The sequence below is a fragment of the Sinohyriopsis cumingii genome, chromosome 7 (genome assembly GCF_028554795.1).
Source record: "Sinohyriopsis cumingii isolate HCF-2022 chromosome 7, ASM2855479v2, whole genome shotgun sequence".
NCBI lineage: Eukaryota > Metazoa > Mollusca > Bivalvia > Unionida > Unionidae > Sinohyriopsis > Sinohyriopsis cumingii.
Genome location: NC_142967.1, coordinates 3,941,143 through 3,962,742, shown reverse-complemented (window position 1 = coordinate 3,962,742; position 21,600 = coordinate 3,941,143). Strand labels below are relative to the sequence as shown.

Sequence of the window (21,600 nt, the reverse complement as noted above, 5' to 3'; positions counted from 1 at the left end):
AATACTGCCAATTATTCTACTTCTTGCAATATAAATGTTTTTGTTGTGACAGGTGTTACCTGAATGATGCAGTTTACTATTTGATAATAGTGGGTATACTATTCCGAACCAGGCATACTTTTGGGCTAGATAACGATTGCAAGTTAATAACACTACACTACGCTATTATATTACTATATATTACTAAAATGTGTCCGTATTGTATTGTTATCTAGAGACGAGTTAACAGCCTGTTTTCTTGACGTATAGTAACTAGTTAGTTAGCCTCAGACAGTATTTTTTCACCATCTGTACGATTTAATTCTGAGATTCCTTTTGCTCTATAACACACTGTACCAGTGGTATGGAAAAAATTTATCCAGTCTGGAAATGGGTGAGTATAAAATTGAGTATAGAGGATTGGCTATGAAAGTTATATTTTAGTAGAAAGAATATTTTGAGAGCTTATCCTAGTTGTAACTGAGAAAATAGAGACATTGATTTAATGATGGAATTTTAGTACTTTAACAATCATGAGTTTGGAACAATCAAATCACGTGTTTAAAACATATACAGGTCCATCACATTCCGCTGCTAAACATCAGCTGTCATCCAGGATGCATCCATACTGATAAATATAGATTTGATCATGAACACTCAAAAATGTAAAGTTATTAAATTTGTAATATCATGGTGTTTGCATAGGTTGAATTAGTCCTCTATATATCAACTCGCGATTGTTCCCTGTCACAAATTGCTTCTGTCTTCTTAAATAATGTTTGAACTGTTTACAGTTTAGATTATCAATATCTATGTCACTGAGGTACCATCCTGCTCATGGTTAGTGCTCATTTTTTTTATGACCCGGATGTACGATAATGGTAAAGGCCTATAAGTAAAGCATGATTGTATGAAACATTAACTGAAAAGTAACTATGAAATTTTTGCACCATTAAATAGGGCTGATCAGTGATGGTCTGTGGGGTTGGGACCATTGACCTTGATCGCCAGGCAAAGGATGCGCCGCCTGGTGGGATTTTTGTGTTGTTGGTACTGCTGAAATTTTCATTGCATTTCACCTTCACCTTAGTGTAAACTGGGCACAAGGCCACCAAATCTATAACTATGAGGGTTGGGGTTGGGTTGAGATCGGCTGGAAACTGACATAAAATCTATTCTCTGTAGCAAAATTAATACAGCCACTAAAGAATATTTCCCATGGGGAAAACTCCGCACAGCCACTACAGATGACGGCACTTTTTCGGGGATTTTAATGATAGGTGGGGGATATCAGGTATATTTGTCAACACCATCGATAAAGTATGCACTATTTTCTTTCTACATATCGTATTGTCCGAACTCACATCACATTTCTTTCCTCCATCTAACCAAGTTCCTTCTCTTTAATTGTCCACTTATAATGATGGTTCATACTTCATTATCGCATTTCTCTTATGAGACAAAAGTCTTCACTACAACCTATATAGTTTCAAGCTACATATAGCATGTGACCTAAATTATGTATTACTTATTTGCAGTAATCTTTACCAAAATATCTTCTTAGTCGAAGCTCTTTTGATGTTTTTATTCTTTACTTGTTAAAACTTAAACAAAATACTCTGTGTGGAGTGGTACCGTGGGTTGCAAAAGCATGAGCACTTTTTGAGATTTATGAATAGATTATCATTTTCTTGAACAATACATGGTTTAGACAGCTAAACCTCATCCACAACTATAACAGAAGAGTCCTAGCCGTGTTTAGAAGAGGAGTCTATACCCATCATACATTACAAAGAAAAGAATTGATAAGTTTACAAAAAAACTTAAAAGGTATGAGATACAATAATGTCAGTCGTTTTGGCGACACATTTTGTGCTGTTTAATTTCCGAAACATTTTTATTGTATTCATCACTTAAAGATGAACGCGAGTGAATCATCTCCTTATATACAATAGACTGATGAAACACGAGATATGTTTAATTAGTTAACAAACAGAATGATTTGAAAATATAAATATGGGTCCAAAATAAGTTTGGATAGATTATTCTCATTGTTTGTGTCTGTGTTAAGATAAAAAACGGTATAAAAGATACATGTGAGTAAATATCTCGACCAACCGTGGAAATTGTATAAACAAGAATACAAAATAAACTGAGTGTGAAGAACGAATATAAGAAAATAGTATCTGTATCATTGCATTTGGATGTTGGTTAGATCTCTTTTGGGTAGGTCAAGAAATTTGACATCGAGAACCAATTTGGTTCTGACAGTATGGGAGTAAAATCGGTATAAAATAAATATAAGCATACATTGCAGAACGATTTTTACCTTGAGGAAAGGTCCCCTAATAAACCAAGTCGTGAAAAATATGCCTTGCTCAGTCAAGTGAAACTAGTATTTTGAAATAAATGTTACACCTCTTTAGTCCTGAATGAGTTAGTGATCCATATTGTTTGCAGTCTATAACGAATACACAAACGTAATAATTCTCTACGTTCCATTAGAGGCATTCTAAAAATATAATTTTGTCTTTTTAATGTTAAGGTTATGAATCCTTGCCTCCGCCAATCAACAGCCAGTTATATGTTCCTAACAGTTATCCACTCTAAGTTTTCCTCCCCACTTCTAAATGTCGTTTCGTTCTTTAGATAACGAATAATAAATGAAAAAACAATATATATTATTTATCACTCTACCTTTGGCTGATACACATATTTTCAAAATAAATAGATAAATAAATAAATAAATAAATAAATAATCATAGGCCTGCTGTCATTTACTCAACAAAACAAAATGTAGATTATCTCCCATTTCCCACTTTTATTTATTTTGAAATAAATCATTTTTATCACATCTGAAACTGGTCATATTTTATGACTTATTGGGCCATTAAGGACACACGACGACTCGGATGTATTTTCTTCCACTTCATTAATAAGTTTAATATCATTGTTTTAGCTGAGTTTATCTTCGTTTTACACGTCCCTTGCTATTCATTATGAAGGTCGGGATTTTACGATTAAGGTCATCTGCATAGACATTTGCAACACCTGACTTGTCACGTGGATCTTCCACAGTCTGGCTTAATGATATTTCTGCTTAAATTTTAATAATAAACAATTTATATCGATATGATTGCATGTGTAATTTAAGACAGCAGTTATCTCATTTTTGCATTTATTTCGAAATCGTATTTTGTAAACGTTTATTGTTGCATCTTATCATGTAATATATGTTTTTTATTACATTTCCAGGTGCGGATATGTCTTATTAAAGTCTAACATTTTACCTGCATCTGAACAGCGGATGAATATAGTTCTACGATATCAGTCAGACTTTCCTAGCAGACTCGGGTCGATAATAAGGCTACAAACTGCAGACGAAACATCCATCTTTGTCGAGCACTAACTGCGAACGTTCAACAAAAGATATTGTAAATACAGGCAATGTGGAGGAACTTTAAATTTTTGTATCTCATAAATACTCTCATTTGATTTACCTATTAAACGTATATGAGATTGACATGCAGTTTTAAAGAGTGACAAATCCACTAAATTTAATAATAGTTTTAGATTTTTTTTTTACATTGTCATCACGAAGGAAATATAAATTTTGTTGAGAATGGCATTGGGACTAGTCATTCGTGAAATGTTTTCATTCCAAAGTTTCCTTTTAAAATAAACTTTGGTGATCACTACCAACACTTAATTACAAAATTGTATTCGTTTTCAACGTTCTGCATCGGCAAACGAATTCGTGTGTTACCAAGTTCAGTCTGTTTAGTGTAATCTTGAAAACTCGTACATAGGAAGAAACAAGGAAACGACTGTATCTATCTTGGATGCAATTATTGCAGTGATTGTGAAGATAACGTTATAATGAAAACTCAAGAAGAACACGCCTTGCACTGATAATCACAAACTATTCCAGAGCTAAGTATAACGTTGCGCCAATGTGTACCATAATAGAACCAATCTGATGCAATACGGTAGCTTGCGAGTACTATTTCTGGAGGTTTCGTAAATTTCTCTTCTTTTCATTTGAAAACTAAATATGTTGTAAATCAGTTTTACTGTAATTGCTTAATTTAGAAAACAGAAATAAATTATTCTAATGACAGGTTGTTTATTATCTAAATGACATGTTTACATACAAAATTACGTAACTGAACAGGTGTTGTATCAGTAAATCAGACAAAACAGAGAGACAAATAACAAATATAAAGCGATTATATGTCGGCAAATATCTTTGTGATGATTGCACATTACTCGTGCAAATTGTGCTAGCTTTCGTTCTGATGGAAGAATTACTTTTAATGATTAATTTTGAATAAACGGTGGAGCCTTTTACTTTAAATTTGTATGCCAACCTACGCGATAAAAAAGTAAAACAATTTATATTAGTTGTAGAAACTCAGGTACAGTGTACTTCCACTTTTCAAGAACATTAATCATTATAAAGAATTTGTTTTCTCATATGGTGTATCCAAAACGTTTTTATCATAAACGAAAGCTATGTTTATTTTTGTAATTTTAGATACAGACTGAAAGAGAGAATATTTATGAATACCTGTATTCATCCAAATTAAATCCGGTTTCTGTTGATTAGAATATTCACAACCTCTGCATTTGTGTCCAGGAAACAATGTTCCTTATGCGCATTTTATTGTGCTGGCAAGTTGGTCTCACTCATACCAAAATCTACTTTGAACTGTTTGTTTCTGTCCTAGTACATTTATCGCTGCTTTGTTCCGTGCTTAAAATGCACAGAGACTATGCATTAAAACTGTCTAGATACTAATGGACTGGCAAAGGTTGGATGAACAAATCAATGCTCCGAATATTGCTCGAGAGAGGAGAGTAAACCAATTTCAGTTTTGCTTGCCCCTGTATTTTAAATCTATCTCACTCAGAATATTTTAAATTAGGAGTTTATGATTAATTTGCTTACATCAGGATTTTTTTTATTAATTTGCAATCATGAGGAAGTCCATGTTCAATTTCCAAATAAGTATACTCCTTGAATGGAACCCAAATGAAAGTATAGCGTCCAACAGTATTTACCCTTGTTTAAATAGGGAAAACGACAATTTTTGCTTTTTTTATTTAATGTATGTTTACTTCAGGTAAATGAACATAATTTAGCACCTCTTGTAAACGATACCTAAGACTAAGACCAAGACCACAAGCGGTTGCCAGGTATGAATTATTTACGTATTCTCAAGTTCCTATATAAGGAATATTTTTTTTATAAAACTTTGAATATCTTGCTGAAACGTTTCTGTTTCCTTTTGTCAGTCAATAAATCTAATGCCACTCGATAGGAAAATAGACGCCATATATGGCCTATTGTGTGCTGAAATGGCATTAAATCCACAACACCACAGAGAAAATAATGTTCTGTAGGGTAAATTTACAGGTGCACGTGCCACCTACATTTATATTCGTGTAACGTAGCGTTGGTAATGAGTGACCTCACATTGCCGTTGTTGGAGGTGAAAAATTCGTCTACTTAAAGAACTCGCCATCCGATATGAAGGCTAACTTGGATAAAATTTACGGATGTAACTCATTTTCGGTTGTTTTACTGTTCTAAAGATGAGAACTAATCTCAAGTTTGGAATACCGCTGTCTGCAACTGACAGCGCGAAGTGGCTTCCGTGAAGGATAGCAAATGATAAAGATTCTCGATACAGTGTGAAAAATATTTATTTTATAATCGGATTCATTTGTCATCCGTTTTAAAGTGAATAATCATTGAAAACTTCGGAAGGTTTGTCCACCATTTGTTGACGGCTAATGAAAAAGTGACTCCGGGTGAATAGCCAAAGGGGATAATGATACTCGCAAATTACGAAAAGAGTGATTTGACACGTTTTAATAAACCGTCAGTTTAATAAATCTTCAAAGGTGATGAACCGTGGATTTACGATTTTGTTGTTGTTGTTGTAGGGTTTAACGCCATTTTTTAGCACACGATAAGCTATACATGGCGGCCATTATTAATGGTGGAGGAAGAATCCGAGAAAACCCCAGAAAGAACCACCGACCCACGAGAAGCTACTGGCAAGCTTTCTCACATACCCACATTGGCCGAATCCGAGACTCGAACCCACGCAGACAGAGATTAAATGGCAATGATCCGTAACGGAGAGTGCTTTAGACCACTCGGCCACTCGGGCCCCCCATTTACAATTTTGAATGAGACTTGAGACAAAATACTGAAATTTGGATCAGTGTAAATAAGCAGACCACTTATTGCCCGACGGAGTCGGGCAATCAAAAAGAGGTTTATATGCATCATATTGTCGATGCAACCGAGCCGATCATGTCTCTGGATTCTTCTATGCCACTAAAGTGTTGTCACACTTTGTAGAACACACCCGAACCACCCGTCTGCGAACCTGTACCTGCGGTATCTATCTACTTCATGGCATTGCACTGGCGCATAAATCCGATGTCAAGAACGGCTTTTGAAGGAGTACATAATTCAAACTTGGCCACATCTTTCATACAGTTCTTAGTTAAATATAGGTGACTTTTGGCTTAATCCTGTTATCGACGATTCGAAGAGAAGAATACAGTCCGAAACCGAAATGCGGTTGGATGTGCATTTTTCAAGCTTATAAACAACATATAAAAAAGATAAATACAAAACAGAAATACAAGTGCATAATTGCTCACTAATGTACTCGTTCACTAATATAGATATTTTCCAGTATCCATACTCTGTATGTGATTGTGTTTTCTGGTGTAGAAGAGCGATGGATGGTATCTAAATCTTTGGTCACGTGACAGCTGTCTGTTAGGGGATGACATTTAACTGCAGGCGTGTAGCACACACAGTTGGAAGTACTCTTCGATTTCCATCTTGACTTATGAATGCGTTGACAGTAGTTTAGATCAACATTAACTGCAACGTATTTATGTAGAAAAAACTGAGTCAAAGTTTGTCCCTCAAATAAAGCATGTCACAGAGATCGACCAAACAAATAGCTTCTTTAATCTGATTTCGAGTTGATGAAGCCGTTGTAATTGTCACTGTTATAAACAATCTAATTTGATCGTTTTTATGGACGGTATTACCTGCTTCACGAACACGAGTTGTGTATCCTTTTTATCGCAAGGGGTGGTTGACGTTAATGGTTGCCGTCAAATCCTCTTAAGTACCTAGAACTGGAACAAACGTGAATAAAGACGAAAGCGTTCCCCATCCTTTGCATCCTTTTAGCTACTATTATTTTCATCCGTATTTTCGTTTGTTTCTTTGCTGATTTTATTGATTTTATTGATTAATTGATTTTACTCTATTACGTTTCTTTAAAAAGGTATTTAAAACAAGTAATATTGCAGAAGCTGTAGCAGTTTTCGGATCAATGTTTGTTTATCTTCCTTTGCAAATATAACTATCCTAATGATGCTTCAATCTGAGTTTTAGAAACATTAGTAAGGTATCTAGCAATAACATAAAACATAAAATAATCCAATTGCAGATATAACATGCCAGTGACAATTGAAGCCATTCCGACAGCTGCGGTTAGGCAGTAACCTCTCACCATAAGTAATCCCAGAGATTCGCATCAACAATATTAGGGAGTAACCACTCCCATTGGCAGACTCTTTGCTGCCTACAGGCTACATGTATATACCCTGGATTTATTTCCAAACCATTATCTGTAGCTCATATTATGTGTTTTGGTGTAGATACGTTTGCATATATTGTATTGATGTCTGTAAATAACTTTGAGCAAGGGAACTAGTTCATAATAACACTGACGTATTGAAAACGAAATCAGATTTAGCGAGGACAACGAATTTTTAATTCATTAATATAACAGACAAATACTACTAAATTGCGGAACTGTCACGGATTTTAACGCAGTCTACAGCTTTTATTCAAAGTATAGAAATAATAATCGACTTCTGAGATTGATAACGAGATCTCCAAAAGCCCAGAATATTATTTTACTAATTGTACCCCAGACCGAATGTGCAACGCAAAGTAAACGGATCGGTTCAGTCTGTCCTTTTCATGACCAATATTTTAAATCTCATATCAATACAAAAACAAATGCACAAACGTAAACATAAAAGTATTTACAAAGTAGACAACACCGGTAAATAAGACCCTGATTAAAAAATATTTAAGGTATGGAATTGCCATCGATAGTGATAGTTACATTGATAACGAAACCATATTTCTGTTATGGCCTTAAACATGTCAGATTTAATCGGAATCTGAGATCTCGTTGATGAAGTAAATACACTTAATACTGTCAACACGCCATCGAAGCTAATCCTTGTAATCTCACATTATTCAATTAGGTAACATGATCCAATTTTCCCTTGCCTTTTGGTATCGTCTTTGATGGAAAGTGAAGGGGACCCAAGCTAATCCATATATTCCACTGTATTGTCTCTGATGAAGTTCTCAGTAAACTAACGGGTTCCTGGTCGATGATAGTCGTTAGTTTTGATGACATAAACTCAAATGTGTTTATCTTTCCTAGGAGGAACTTATCTTTGGTACTGAACACTGGATTTCATAGAGCTGTATAGGTAGGATAATGAATCTTCCATGCATTCATTCTTGTAGACCTAGAGATTTCACAGGCGGTCATTATTTTAAACTGACTTTCCTCCCAACTGGTCCTCCAGTAGAATAGTGAATGACGGATGATAGCTCGGTGCCTTTGTCCTTCTTGCTAGCCAATAGGGGTTTCGAAGTTTGTAATGTCTTTATCACATTCGTTTATGATCTCCTGTCGTGCTTCCTCCAGATAATGATTCAAACGGGTTTGCGATTTTTTTTACCTCATCATGAAATGTATGGTATGGGATGTTCTACCTGACATCCCTAACAAGTCTACATTCTCGGGAGAGTGATTCATTTTAGTCAAATTGATACCAAACATTTACTACAGTTTTCACTTGTCCATACCATTGTCGTAATATGGTTTTACATTCTTTTTGTTTTTTCCACCACGTTAATTCTTTTGTAATTGCCGTGGTTCCTGTTCTTGCCTTAGCTTCGTATATAATCTGTTAGACTTGATTTCAACATTATTGCTAAATTCTGCAAACAAGACCACAATCTATGAATTAATGCAAGCTTAAGAAAGATACGCATGCATCATGGTTTATGAAGTATAAATGTCCCTCGTCACTGACTTTGTTAATTGTAAAATTAAAATATTTACAAACAATAACCTCGTACGAAATGTCACGTGCACCGTTGGTTCCAAATTGTCCCTTGTCTTCTTGGTGAGTCAAAATAGATTTAAAGTATATCTTCTGTGCATAAATTTGGTTGAAAAGGTTTAGTGAACAAAAATTGTCTTTCCTCGTTGATTTCTGTATTGGAGACGCTGCGTTGTAATCAATAGCTCCGTTGAAGTTTGCGTTGGTGACAATGGCAGTAAACAAACGTTTAAGGAGATGATCCTGGCACACATGATGATGTATCTTTGAACGGAGCAGCGATGTACTGGTGAAATTATGACTTCTACTTGCAGTATGGGGATTTTGGTTGCATTTCCGTCAGAAGATATAATATATAGCTTCTAAATGTAGGTACATAGAGTCTGTGTTCTACGAAGATGCTTCTGTTCTCGTTATGTTTAGCCAACAAGTAAAACGTTGCATCCTTGATTCAGTTTCCAGTGTAAACGAACCCATCATTTATAATCTAACCCATATCTGATTTGATTTCGTGAGGCTGTTACATCCTACAATGTGAGGGTCGTCATGCACAGATTCTTATGAAGGTAATCAGCCGTGAGTATTAATTACAGAATCAACTTTAAAGGAAATTACTCTCAGGAATGTACTATCTGTGTTTGCCACCATTGTGTACGCGATTACATGAGAATACATAAGCACAATCTGAGCCCTTAGCTCTGTTTAAACGGGTGTGGACAATGGTTTGAAGAAGCGGTTGTTGTTGACAATGTCACTTGTTTGAGTAATATTTGTGTTTTCAATATCAAACCAACTTGGAGAAATTATTATTGACATCCCTTTTTGTTGTCAACAAAAGCCAGTTTAGGACTAAGAGGAAGTTGATGGTAGCCAATCATCAGTGTCTTATTTCTGTAGTTCGTTGCAAAACTGATCATTGAAGATCGTATCGACGAAGCGTCGACCATTAAAATTAAATCCTTCAAGACTTTTCTCGCCTTCATATTCAGTTTGGCAATTGATAGCGCTTGTAATTCTTTCGTAAATATCAGTATCATTTTTATCCAAATACCCCTGTACATGTTCGTTTGCATTTGTACGATCAAATTCAAACGTATTTTGTGGCTTAAAGGTTGGAATTTTGAACTGAGGTATCGTTTACACTTCTGTGTTATTCAGTGTTTCCTTTTCATCAGATTATTTATTTCTCTTCAAATATGCGCATTGATTATAAATTACATGACGTTGAAACCATCTCCAACACAATGGATTTCCTACACCATTCTAAAGCACGTTTGTTTCTCTCAATCATAAGAAGAATTTGTTGCCACTCTACAGGTTGTTATTGTTTAATGTATAGACCAAATTTGTCACATTGGGTCATTGAATTAATTTCTCTTGATACAATAAACGATGCTGTCCGTCGTTGGACATGTAAGTATGGTCATTTAGACCTCTGTTCGATCGCCTTCTTCCATCTGCATTTGAAAGCGTTGGCTTAAAAAAAGAATCTGTTGTGGCAGTGATTGTGGTAGCATTGTGGATGTGGCTGTTGTCGCAGCAGGCGTAACTGCTGTTTTCTCGGCATTCATCAAATGTTTGAGGGCTCACAAATGGGCGTGGCTAGTTTGTCTGCTACTTTTTGGTTAATGCTGCCGGCCGTTGCAATAATTGCCCGTAACGTTGTCATCTATCCGTTTCTGCCGAGTCTGTACAATCTATCAACAATACTAATATTTATTGAAAGCGAGCTACCTCTTTCGGATTAAGATCCACTGTGTGGAATCCACTGCTCGTACCATCGGTGATATTCCATCTATCTTTTGTGAAGGACCATTGCCAAATTTGGTCATTCCATAATGCCAAGTGGAAAAAAGTATTGATATCCATCGATAATTCACTATACTTTTTAATTCACTTTAACACTCACCCCTCAATTACTCCAACGAAGCAAGACCCACTGACGAACGAGCACCTTTTTATCTTTAAAGGGACTCAGTTTCCATTTTACCATGTGTTCATGTCCTAATTGCTATTTTCTGTATCTTCGGCAACAGTTCTTTTAGACACGTTTAAACAACATTCAAATACCATATGCAATATCTTCTAACGTCTGTCTGTTTTTTGTTCCTAAGGTGCTACCCACAACTACACAAGAACTGAAAATCCTTATGTTGAATCAGCTTGTAATAGCGAGTGACATAGTAAATTGAGAAACGAAAGACCGAGACAGTTGTAGTTCTTTTATCAGAATAAATGCAAACAGCTGATCTGCTGGAGCTATCGTGGAGGAACAGTTTGGAAAACCAATTAATTATATAAAGTAATTTAAAGGAAGAAAAAATCTGTTATGCCGCTTGCTTCGCAGAGTCATCTAGTGATAAAACAAGCTGCATACCAGTCTAATTATAAGCATTTTAAGACCAAATATTTATAGCCATACTCAAAATGTTTTAAACGGTATCGAGACCGTTGCTATGTACTTTCTACTTGTCAATTATTTTTCACTTTTCTTAAAAATGAATTGTTTGCGATAATGGATTTATTCTTTTATTCTCACGACAATGACATTTATAGCGTAACGCCATTATTCATATCACTAGAATGCCAGGGATTGCATGTCAAGCACACGATCAGGGGAGAGCTGTAAAATGCATGGCATTGACCACGTGGTTTGAAGGTTTTGCGAGCATATTACAGGATGATCTGTCTTAGCTGCAGAATAACTAATCACAAAAAGGAAAAACAAAAATAGGTCAAGAGTTTTAGGAAATGCAATATAAATAAATAAAAACCCTTTCTCCAAAACTTTAACACAAATTTTCAATGACTCTGACCTACTGTGACCTTGTCCCCAATATTACCAGGGCTAGCGAATGTCACATAATTATCTGTTTTAGGATCGTGATGATTCATCACGCGTACGAAGAACGTCCATCAAAGGTTTTATATAGGCAAATTGCCAGCTTTAACAAAACTTGATGTCAAGATTTCTTCGACTGTCACCTTCACATCAGGTCAATAAGACAAGCGAGCGTGTCCTAAAATCAGATGTATTCGTTTCGTAAATATTCATGTCACTTATAATGAAAATCGAAGAAAGGGTTGAGATAATATTCAACCCAAACCTTAACAAATAATATTATATTACTGCGAAAATTTTACATTACAAATTGTGAGAATACCGCCGGAAATGTGACTGCTATTTCAGTGTGTCAACATAAATGCTTCGTAATAACACAACAATTTCATTTATACAACAGTGAACAAATGGCATCGATAATAAACTGTTTCTGCATGGCGTAAATTGGTTCCTAAACCATGGACCAATTCGCGAAAGGGTATAATTAAGGTTGCCATAGCACGCCCGTCCATCCATGAAGAATTCGCTCGGAAGTTTTATATGTTTGAATAATGTCCACCAAACATATTTAGACTGGGCATGATGATGTTGATTGATCTATCATTGCATTAGTGTTGAATATTTAAAGCATAATTTTGCAATAGTTTTTCACCAGACGTGTGGCTTGAATAAGGAACTGCGTAATGGAAATAAGTTCAAATACTCTTCATACACACCCCCCAACCACACATATAGACATTATATATATATATATATATATATATATATATATATATATATATATATATATATATATATATATATATATATATATATATATATATATATATATATATATATATATATATATATAACGAAGCACCTGTCTGATTGTTCGGGCATAAACAATTGTATAATTTATCACTATTTATTTCCTTAACTAACTTGGATTATAATTTTATAATATATGAAGTTGTTCCGAAAACAAAACCTTTTTGCAAATATGCATAACGAACACAAGATCAAATTCAAACCCATTCCGAAATTAACATATAAAGTGCACTCCACATCCGGCACGTTTCTTAAGAATAAGTAATTTCAAGGTCATGCAGATTCCTTTATACGAACTTAATGTAATAAGCTGGCTATAATATTACCAAAATAAGTTACATATATGGTTCAAAAATAAAATTAATGACAAATAAAAGATGATAGATGATGTTATTGGCAGCATCATGTAAAATAGGTTGTCAAATCCAACAAACGTTAAGTTTACAAAGTGAGAGACAATTTAAAATATTGACAGGGATTAAAAGCTAAAGTAATGCTTGAATTTAGCTTTAAAAAACTTCAGCACTGTTATATGATATACATGGAATGTGTGTTATATAATTGACACGACAAAAACCTCCACAATGTCATACAATAGACAAGGCAATAGCCTCCACAATGTCATACAATAGACAAGGCAATAGCCTCCACAATGCCATACAATAGACAAGGCAATAGCCTCCGCATTGGCATACAATAGACAAGGAAATAGTCTTACAATTGTCATACAATGTTCAAGGCAATATCGTCCAAAATCCACAGAGCAAAATATAAATATGTCGAATAAAAAATTGGGCTTTAAATTATTCAGAAAATAGTTTCTGCATTTGATGCAATATATGAAAGAACAAGGTGTTGAAAATAAAATAAAAAATCTATAAAAAAAACTGTTGCGTTACCTTAAGAGATGTTGTGATTATCCTGATGTAAATACAATTTTGGCCACAAGGAACTGTTTTATAATCGAATCTCCAACACGTTCATGATAGCTAAGACGACCAGGGAGATTCGACTGCACTGATATAAATACAATTTTGGCCACAAGGAACTGTTTTATAACCGAATCTCCAACACGTTCATAATAGCTAAGACGACCAGGGAGATTCAACTGCACTGATATTTTCTGCAGATGCATTTCAACAATGATATGTTTTACCATTAATACACTTGTCATCTAAAGTTTGGTATGTACACATAGAATACATTCTTTGTAACTTTAACATTTTCTAAGGTAAAACGTCTTGCTTGAATAATATACACTGTGCATTGCTTTAAGTTAAATGGAAATATATACCAATATAAACTGATGAATAGGTCAAATTATTTCAGGAATGCTGGAAAAGACTGGATGGTTTGAACGGCACTTTTGACAAAACTTAGTTATTTGCCTTTCCCGCATGTTAAGCTGTAAGCCGTCCCTACCACCGTCAAGTAATACATGAACTCAAGTAAAGTTATTTCCCAATATAGTCTATACCAATGTTTCCCAGGACTGAACTTTCTGTTGTGTTCCAATCCAAACAAACTATGTGTTAAAACACTACTCTATAGACTATATTCGATATTAGTGATATATTTTTGTCTGTGATGAAAGATGAATGGTATAGTTTTCAAGCTTTCTTTTCTGTCATACCCTCAATGTTTTAAAAGAAGTAGGAGGATCAAAATATGTGCGCGTCAAAGTTTCCAGAAAATGTAACGTTTAATTGTGAATTTGCTATTTAAAATAAAACATTCAACTCAGCAGAAAGTAGTTTTAGTAGCAAATGCAATTACCAAATTCCATTATATATATATATATATATATATATATATATATATATATATATATATATATATATATATATATATATATATATATATATATATATATATATGTATATATATATATATATATATATATATATATATATATATATATATATGTATATATATATATATATACGTGCTTCAGATTAACCAAAAATATCGATGAATGAGATTTGCATAATATAATATTAACTTTATAACTGTGGACTCATTTATTTATCTTCATAACATACGTGATGAGGGCCATACAGAGACGGGGAGAGCGAGATTCATAATTTATTGTTTCTTTCATTCGTTTTTGGTATAGTATTCATCTATCAAGGTTGTGAAAGTCTTAGGTTATTCATCATTTACATTGTAAATGCTACATATTCGTAACTGCGTCCAATATAGATATATAAAAAATATAAAAAGTACTCTATGTTTATTATGAAAAGGTTACTTTGGACATCTTAACTTAGCAGAAGTGTAGAGTGCTTAGGCTTAGACAAAAGCTGCCAAAGATGTACATGTATTGAGTATATTGGAAATGTAAATATTTCGAGTAGATGGTCTTTCAAACGACCGCAGTACATGCAGTTGAAGAAGCCGATATATTTTATTTGCTTCTGAAAGAGTATGTTCAGTATGCCCACTGTCTATGTCTGTCTCCTGGTCTGGATTGTGACTCCTCAGTGGCGTTCTAAACTCTTATTCCGATGCCGTAAAGTGTCACAATCTTTGAAGTGAATATCCAGCAACAAAGAATACATATGAGATACTTAGTAAATGCATTGTCCATCGCATGCATTGGTGGTAGGGTAAGTGTGATTGAATTAAAATATAAGAAACATATCCCGTATGAATCGGTGATGACATCATCGTCTGCCGTGTGTCATTCCTATTTGTGTTGCCCATAATATAGTGCACTCGGTTTGTGGTACTAGTCTTAGCTCTTAAAATAATTCTCAGAAACGAGTGAAAAGCTACAAGCTTTGTAAAGTTAAACAAATTATTTATTTCCCTAGAAAATAAAGTGAAAATAAAAAATAACTTACGCTATTGTTAATCAAATCTCAAAATAAATTTAGAATTACAGACACACGTCCTAGTAATTTAAAGTTCTGAATAAACTTTAGTAGAAAACCAAAACAAGCGCACCGCTGAAGGTTTTGTTGTTAATGTGGCGGTCTGTATTATGTTGTTGTACCAACAGTCTTTTGTTGAAAGACAGTAATATTATTTGAAGTTTGAATTCACTCTAAATCCCTGTGAACGTCTCTGTCCAAGGATTGTATGTTTTATTGATAATTATGTATTTCCAGAGAAATTAATCACTGAAATAAATAACTTGAAGAAATAAATTTCACCCCAAATGAGCACTAATAATACAAATTTCATTCTGCCGGATCTGAAAGCACGAATGTATATTCTTTCTAGTGAGAAAATTATATAATATTCCACTTGACCGGAGGCCACAATAATCATTTAAAACAAAAATCATTACTTAATGTAAAATAACCTCTTTGAAAGGTATTAATGTTTACAAAACAAAATGTTAAATATGATTAGAAAATCTGTTGCTAAAATTATAATATATAATCTGGACTTTACCAGGTACACAAGATAAATTGTAAGTGAATTCCAAAACCTAGACCCGGGCCCGAACAAGCATGTTTACTTCAATTAATAATGATCCTGATGATAACCCCATACACATAGCGAATATTTTAGGCATGTATCAGTTGTTAACAGAATACAAAGTAATCAGTAATAAGTCCGACATACAATGTTATATTACAACAGCGTTTAGTGAAATATTTTTAACACAATTCTAACAATGCGAATTAAATATGCACAACAATTATGCCTCAGATGCCGCTATATCAGCAACAGACATCATAGTTGTCAATGGGGAATACATCTTTGCCACAGATCTTAATCGTCGTATTATACAATATCGTACGGCTAAACTTTATTACAACCGTTCGGTTTCTGTCAGCGGCTTATAGTGTAATTGAGAAGGATTGAGGGACATCCCCACCTACGATGCATCCTTCATGCCCAGATTGAGAGCTACATGGTCTGGTTGAGCACTCCAGTCAAATCAGGGTGGAAGCGTCCTCTCAATAGCATCATACTGGTAGTTCGGAGAGCATTGTAATCATCGTGAATCGCCTCTACGTCTTGGCATGCTTGCGAAGCTGATGACCGAAACACTTCCAGATCTGTCGCTTGATATTTCCAGGACCGTGCAAAATGCCTTTCTTTTTTACCTGAAAGAGCTTTCCTCGACATACAATGTTATCGACGGCACTCAATCCACACCGCTAGGAATTGTTCCTGCTTCATGTCCTGTGTTTACCATGGCCCCGAGTTGAAGCTGCTGCACTGTTTAACAATTAACGAGTTAAAGACACAGGTCAGTCATGGAATCCACAAGCTTATTGATAACGACTTGCTCATTACAGCTGTTCTCGACATTCGTCAATGAACATTTACGGTCCAGATGAAGGCCGCGAAGAAAAATATCAGAAAGCGTCAGGATGCAAGTTTTAAAATTATGCTAAAATGTTATGTGCTTACTCCACAATGGCTGCCTAAATTTATATTGAGAACATCATGAGCGGAGGTTTCATCTTCGCTACCACGTATCACAGAGTTGATGGCACCATGCTAAACATCCATCTTTCCCACAAAAGAATCACAAACCATCCTGAGCTTTATGAACATCTGACTAGAGCGAAATACTGACAAGTATCCTCTCTCATAATATCTAAAGCAACGTCTGAAAATTAAAACTCACCTTCAAAGGTTTAAGATGAACAAGCTAGGTCACTGGCAAGTGTGCTTAAATAGTAACAAATCAATATAAGTGCAGTGTAATTTAAAATTTTAGCTGATACTGTGTTGTTGTTCTATTGTACACTTATATAAGCTCAGTAAATCTTGCACTGTAAACAATGCTAAGGACTTAACAAGCATTGTTCTAACAATGTCACCATAATTGTTCTTTTTTGTGCCTGTAACATTGGGACTCTAAAAGAAAATGTTTGATCTGCAACGCCTTGAGTAGTAAGTAGGGGTACCGTACGTACAATGGAAATTAGCATTACAGACCCCCCTGGGCAAATCTACGTACAATGGAAATTTAACATGGCGAAAAATCGTGGGCAAATCTACGTACAAGGGGAATTAACATGGGAATAAATCGTGGGCCACTTTACGTACAAGGGGAATTTAACATGGGGAATAGAGTTTGGGCTTGTTTAGGGACAAGGGGAATTGAATATGGGATTTTTTTTTAAAAACTTTTTTTAAAAAAAAGGGGTAGGCAATTGAAAAGTCATTCTCTTTTCGAGAAATATGGCTGGCCCTGAAAAGGGCCTTTGGGTTTTTCTTCTTCTTCTTCTTCTACCTTCTTAACTTTTTCCACCATCCTCTTATTTTGTCCATCATTCCTTTCTTCTTCTTCTTTTCTGTTTCCGGCAGCCAGTCCGGGTGACCCATGGCCCGGAACTTCTCTTGGATTTTCAACCAGTTTGCGTTTAGTTTTTCTAGTTCTTCCTTTTTTTCTATTTTCTTCTTCTTTTCTTTCCTTTGACCACTTTTCTTTGATCTTCTTGACCTCTTCGGTCAGCACATTCCTCATTACTTCTTCCGCTTTCTTAAGTTTTTCTAACCCCCACTTCGCGAAACACCAATCTGTCCATTCTACAATGTCTTCTAGAAAGCACCTTGCACTCGTCACATGAACTATCGCTTCTTTTAACTTACCCACTTTCACATACGGTGGGTTAATTAAACCTCTGATTCTCTTCTCCTCATCCTCTATCATTTCTTTTACAATATTTACAGATAAGTGGAGGCTGGTTACTTGTCTTGAGACGAAGTCTTTTGTCACTGCATACCTCCATTCCTGTTCAACCCTTTCTGCTACACTCAATCCATCCACCATCCAATACCAACTTCCCATAAGATCGTTGTATAAAGATGAAGCTGCTGGCATCTTCTTGTTTGCTTATTCCGTAGAATGGGCTCCAATGGCCAACACTGTTAGTTTTATACTGAAAGCGCGGACGTGATGGAAAACATCCCCTAAAAACATAAAATTGATCTTACCTAGATCATGACCAAGCAACGCGCGGACGTGAAGGAAAACATCCCCCTACTTTCTCATTTCATATAATAAAACCCAAACTATACTCTCCACATACACTAAGAAACCCATAATCTACTATTCACACAAACATACCTGAGCTCTTACAAACACTAACACACAAACACATACCCTCACATTTTTTAAAAAGAGTTAGTGTTTATATTCACACTACTCTACCTACACACATTGGCAAATTGATGGTTATTTCTTTTCTTGAGTATTGGGTAGCCCTTAAAAGGGCTGTTTTTTTGAACTCCAGATGCACCTATCTAATGATGGCACCTTCCTGGCCTGGCGCCACACACGCATCTTCTTCCCCAGTCTCCTTTCACCTTTCTTCTGGGGAGCGCAGAGGGAGGATGATTCGCTTCAGCACCCCAATCCTCTGTCTCGGGAATATTGTACGACATCCTCTCGCCTATTTTATTTTCCTCCTCTTCCCTCTGTCTTCTCTCCTCCTCTTCCTTCTTTATTCTTTCCTCTTCTACTATAGCCTCCGCGGCCAGTTCATTTAACAGGCGCCTGACATATTCCAGATGTATCTGGAGTTCAAGAAGTTTGCTTATTCTGCTATTCATTCTTGTGTTGATCAATCAACAAGGGTAGCTAGACTGCCGAACGCGTTTCAATTTATAGTGAAAGCGCGGACGTGAAGGAAAACATCCCACTAAAAAACATAAAATTGATCTTACCTAGATCATGACAAGAGAAACAACGCGCGGACCTAAAAGAAACACTCACTCACTTTTTATGCTACCCATCACTATTTTAAATTTTTTTTCATAAATCACTTCAATAGACTATCCACATACGCAAAGCAATCCAATCTAACCCCAAATATACACCTCAAACAAGAAAAAGACATCATTTTAATCTACTATCCATACCAACTTACTTGAGCACTTACAAACACAAACACACAAACACATACCCTCACATTTTTTAAAAAAGAGTTAGTGTTTATATTCACACTACTCTACCTACACACATTGGCAAATTTATCGTTATTTCTTTTCTAGAGTATTGGGTAGCCCTGAAAAGGGCTGTTTTTTTTGTTTGCTATGGCAATCTTTTTTAGTTTCTAAGAATGCGATGTCCTCTGAGGATAGACTTTCTGGCGATAGGTCTGCTTCTTCGGAAAGAGAAGAAGAACTCTTTGGTGTCGATACGGCAATCGACAAAGCCTCTGTCAGGTTCAGGTTGCTGCTGCTGTTGCTGTTGTTGCTGCTGTTGCTGCTGTTGTTGCTGTCTCTGAAGTCTGTACTTCTCTGTCCATTCTTCTTTCTCCCTGTTCACTTCTTCTCTGAAGAGCTCTTCTATCAGGTCTTCAGTGACTTTTAGCATTCTCACATTCTCTATTTCTTCTGGCTTCGGTATCAGACTGTGTCTGACCCTATGCAAATTCACGTAGGCTTCGTTGAGCTTAGCTAGTTTGGAGCACATCTTCGTAGGAGGATGAGTCGACAATGGATGGTTAGACTGGAAACAACCCGGTTCTTAAAGTCAAAGCGCGGACGTGAAGGAAAACATCCCCCACACGGTTTTCGAGTCGCAACGTTTAGTGAGTGTCATGAGAGGGATAGTAAGAAATGAAAGAGCATCAATCCAACATTCTTATAGCTAAACAAAAGACAAAGGCATTTTTTTCAAAACACAACATTTTTTATTCAAAAATCACTTAACACTAAACAACTCTAACATTTTTAACAATAATCCAACAATCTAACATCAAACAATTGTTTCAAATCACTAACATTTTTCTTCAAATACAGTCTACTTTTAACAGGGCTGACAACTTTGTGAATGAAATTGTGATTTCCACTGTTGGAAATCATTAGGCCATTGATGGACACTACGTTTCCTAGCTTGAGACAAAAGATAAGCATAATGGTCACAGAACCATCGATCTACTTTCACATCGTTTCTAGAAGAAGAACGAGGATCAAAATGAGTCACTAAATGTTCTAAGGAATATCCCAGGCTGCGATGATGCAGAAAATACACACAGTACTGTCCACACACCAAGGAATCTGTGCCTTGTAATTTCACATTATTGAATCGGGTGGTCTGAGCATTTCTTCTCATAAAGTCAATGATATCGTCTTCCAAAGGGGGCAATCCGTACGAATCGAAATATTCCACACATCCTTCTTGAGGAAAGTAGACGGCTACCCAGTGGGTTCCTGGGAGATGACTGTCGTCCGTGTTGATCACGTAAGCTTGATGGTCTTTAGGTTTGCGATGAGGGAGTTCATCTTTAGCACAGACGACAGGATTCCAAGAAGCCGTATACGAACTGTGGTTCAAAAGGTAATAAAGTTCCCAGGTATCCATTTGTGTGTTGTTTTTTTTTTCTTCTTCTTCACAGGTAATAATACGTTGTCAATTCGATCCTGACTTTTTGCTTGAAAATGTCTGACAAATAATCGTTTCTTCGTTTCGTCTCCTCACTCTGATTCAGGAGAGCTTCGATACGATGGATCTCTTGAGTGGTTAATGGTGGACAAGAATGTTCACGCAAGTCTTTATACCACTGGTGCAACACGTCTTTGTCCGAGATGAGACTCCAAGCTTCGTCCAGATACTCGTCCAATTTTTCTTCTTGACTCAACATCAGGCATTTATCGTGTTGAATTTGACTGGGATGATCGTTTTGACATCCATAACAATTTTTCTTGATCAATTCCGTCATTTTTTCGACCAAGTGTTTGGCAAAACAGGAGACTAAATGGGCTTCTTGTTCTGGCCATCTCGATTTCATCATGATCACTTCTTCTTCTTTTTCCACGGTCTCCTCACATTCCATCTTTAAAGTTTC

General features: G+C 35.6%; 1 long non-coding RNA gene across 1 annotated transcript; it reads left to right on the top strand.

Annotated features, from left to right (window-relative positions):
• The first annotated feature begins 218 nt into the window (after nt 1–218).
• LOC149794662 (uncharacterized) lies at nt 219–4,097 on the top strand. Its single transcript, XR_016422051.1, has 2 exons — nt 219–373; nt 3,235–4,097. It is a non-coding gene; the product is annotated as an uncharacterized LOC149794662 (long non-coding RNA).
• Nucleotides 4,098–21,600: the final 17,503 nt, after the last annotated feature.